Genomic DNA, 3,085 nt, shown 5'->3' on the forward strand with positions numbered 1-3,085 from the left:
AAGCCAGAGGGCCTGTTTTCATTTTCAAAACTCCGTGTGTCAGTGGCTGTAATGCAATGTCCAGCAATGTCTTGAGCAAGTGACCGGCAGGGGACAGAGGATGCTGTTTACTCAAGATAGCCCCATCACGCAAAAGCAGCTTGCCTAACCGGGTTTGTAAGCAGTTGTTACGAGACCACCATTGCAACAGGGATTGCCCTGGGTGATGGTCCCAGGAAGGGGCTGGTCCCCTCAGGCCAGATTTGGGGCTATCTCCTTCTTTCTGGAGCCCTCTGGGACTCTGGGCCTCTGGCAAAGAACAGAGAAAAAGCATTGTTGGGAAATCCCACTCAGATGTGGAGTTATCCTCGTAAGGAAGGGTGCCCTGGGGAGAAGGGCTTCATGCTACCCTGAGAGGAGACAGCCTCCTGTGTCAGAGGAGGCTGGAGGGGTGACTAGGGACCTGCAGAGGCAGAGGATGGTGTGGTATGGTTGCTGAGCAAGAACATGGTGACTTGGGCTTTTGAAAGGCTTAGTCTGGGTAATGGTTCTATGAGTTTGGGAGTGGTCATTGTTTCTCCAGCACCAAAATTAGAGTGCGTGGGTGACCACATGCATATGGCTGGCCCTTATGGGTATTTTCCTGAAGGTCAAACTATTAAATCCTTTATCCTTTCACCCCTTCCCTCTTGGCCAATATCTGAGTTGAAACCACCGTCACCACCAGCACCACCACCATCACCATCATCACCACCACCATATCCACCTCTTTATCTGAACAGCTTCTTAAGATTTAAAGGCTCTTTCACATGGTTTCTCAATTAATCCTCACAACAACTCCAAGAGATAAGCATCATGACACCCATTTTATGCCTGGTGAAATCGAGACTTGGAGACGTTAAATGTCTGACGCAAGACTCTCGGTCAGTGTGTCCCATAGAGATAGAAAGTGGGCCGGAAATGACAGCTGCATACATAAGATGACATTTTCTGGTAGTCATAATTAAAGAGTAAAATTAATTTCAATAACATATTTTAACCTAATAGATCGAAAATATTATCATTTCAACATGCAATCAATGTAAAAATTATCGAGCAATTTTACATACTTTTTTCATACAAAGTCTTCGAAGTCTGGGGTGTATTTTGTACTTATAGTACATCTCAGTCTGGACTAAGCAATTTTAAGTGCTCAGCAACCATAGGTGGTTAGTGGCTGCTGTGTTGGAAGACACAATTCCAGAGTTTTTTTTTCTTATTATACTTTAAGTTCTAGGGTACATGTGCACAAAGTGCAGGTTTGTTACATATGTATACATGTGCCATGTTGGTGTGCTGCACCTGATAACTCGTCATTCACATTAGGTATATCTCCTAATGCTATCCCTCCCTCATCCCCCCACCCCACAACAGGACCCGGTGTGTGATGTCCCCCACCCTGTGTCCAAGTGTTCTTATTGTTCAATTCCCACCTATGAGTGAGAACATGTGGTGTTTGGTTTTCTGTCCTTGCGATAGTTTGCTCAGAATGATGGTTTCCAGCTGCATCCATGTCCCTACAAAGTATATGAACTCATCCTTTTTTATGGCTGCATAGTATTCCATGGTGTATACGTGCCACATTCTCTTAATCCAGTCTGTCATTGATGGACATTTGGGTTGGTTCCAAGTCTTTGTTATTGTAAATAGTCCTGCAATAAACATACGTGTGCATGTGTCTTTATAGCAGCATGATTTATAATCCTTTGGGTATATATCCAGTAATGGGATCGCTGGGTCAAATGGTATTTCTGGTTCTAGATCCTTGAGGAATCGCCACACTGTCTTCCACAATGGCTAAACTAGTTTACAGTCCCACCAACAGTGTAAAAACGTTCCTGCACAATTCTAGATATTTTTCTCCATCCTCAAAGCTTCTCTGCTCTTCCATGATCTGTATCATCTTTTCTCCATTTCTAAAAGGGGGTGTTTGGGTCAAGGTGTTTCCAAGGTCTTTTTCATTCTAAGGTTTTCTGATTCCAGAGCAAAGCCAGAATTCTGCCCAGGCTCCGCTTAGCCCCATGACACAGAGGGCCCCAGACATATGGAGAAAGAACTGTGAAAACGTTCACACTAGGAGTTTGTGTTTCTTTCTCCGTGGCCTACAGGGGCAAACAGTGACAGATACACAGACACACGGGCAGGAGGACTCCTAGGCTCCCGGATACAGTTGCATGACCCACAGGAACAAAGACACAGACACTGCGCCCGGCGGGGTGTTCTGAGCATGTTCTTTGTGTTCTTGCACGTGGAACCCTGATGTCGTGGGGAGTCATCCTGCCCCTTAAGGGCCAGATGAAGTTGCCACCAACACCCCAAACCCCAACTCCAATCCATTTCCTATATTTTGTTTCTTTTATATGTAGATACGCACGTGTGTGCACACAGGTCACCCTCTATGTGTGGCTATTGGGGCACTGCAGGAAAAGTGTTTCTGACCATGGGCTGTGGTTAAGCAAAGTGTGACTGTCCCAGCTCAAGAGAATCCTCATGGCCCCTGCCCAGCCACCTCTGACTGCCTCCTTAGCCGCTTTGATACTGCCTCCATTTCTGCCACCGTCAAATGATGTTTTTGTTCCTTACAGTCAATCTCACAAATCCTCCATTTCTCTCTCTCTCTTTTTTTTTTTCGAGACGGAATCTTGCCATGTCACCCAGGCTGGAGTGCAGTGGCGCAATCTTGGCTCACTGTGGCCTCTGCCTCCTGGGTTCAAGCGACTCTCCTGCCTCAGCCTCCCAAGTAGCTGGGATTACAGGCGCCTGCCACCATGCCCGGCTAATTTTTATTTTTAGTCGAGACTGGGTTTCACCATGTTGGCCAGGCTGGTCTCAAACTCCTGACTTCAGGTGATCTACCCACCTCGACCTCCTGAAGTGCTAGGCTTACAGGTGTGAGCCACCATACCCAGTCCAAATCCTCCGTTTCTTTGCTCGTGACACTACAAAACTCTCCCAGGATATTTTTTTTTCTTTCCTTCCACGTGCAACCTCATAGATCCTTCTTTGGTCTCTGTATGTCACAAATCCCCAGGAACTTCAAACTTTGGGAGATGTTCCTGAAGGTTTT

The sequence above is a fragment of the Theropithecus gelada genome, chromosome 8, assembly GCF_003255815.1.
Source record: "Theropithecus gelada isolate Dixy chromosome 8, Tgel_1.0, whole genome shotgun sequence".
In the NCBI taxonomy this organism is placed as follows: Eukaryota; Metazoa; Chordata; class Mammalia; order Primates; family Cercopithecidae; genus Theropithecus; species Theropithecus gelada.